The following is a 419-nucleotide window of genomic DNA, read 5'->3' as shown; positions in this document are numbered from 1 at the left end:
AATGCAAACAATAGGACATCCAAGTCAGTACTGATGTAGCCTTTTCTTGTGCAGAGCAGTAAGTCTGAATGAAGGAAAAGAAAACAAGTCTCCTTTTTCATGCAATGCCATGGTCCAATGTAAGTATGCTAAGTATTTACATGCCAAAAAATCAACACATGGCCAAATATAACATCTCCTTTGAGACTGAGGACCAAACTAAACCACCCTGATTACCATCTCTGATTAACCTTCATTAGACCAAAAAAATGACTTTCATTGCTGTCACTGGGGCTTCATTTTACACCTATTCAGTCTTTTAAGGTTATTTAATAAATATTATTAAACAATCCTGAGAAAGATGGCTACTATTTAAGGTGGGGAATACAAAGGATTTTGTATTCTATATTCTCGGTCACTTAATGAATTAGCCATCTTAG

This window comes from Pteropus vampyrus, unplaced genomic scaffold (assembly GCF_000151845.1).
Source record: "Pteropus vampyrus isolate Shadow unplaced genomic scaffold, Pvam_2.0 Scaffold57, whole genome shotgun sequence".
Classification (NCBI taxonomy): domain Eukaryota; kingdom Metazoa; phylum Chordata; class Mammalia; order Chiroptera; family Pteropodidae; genus Pteropus; species Pteropus vampyrus.
This window is presented reverse-complemented; position numbering follows the sequence as displayed.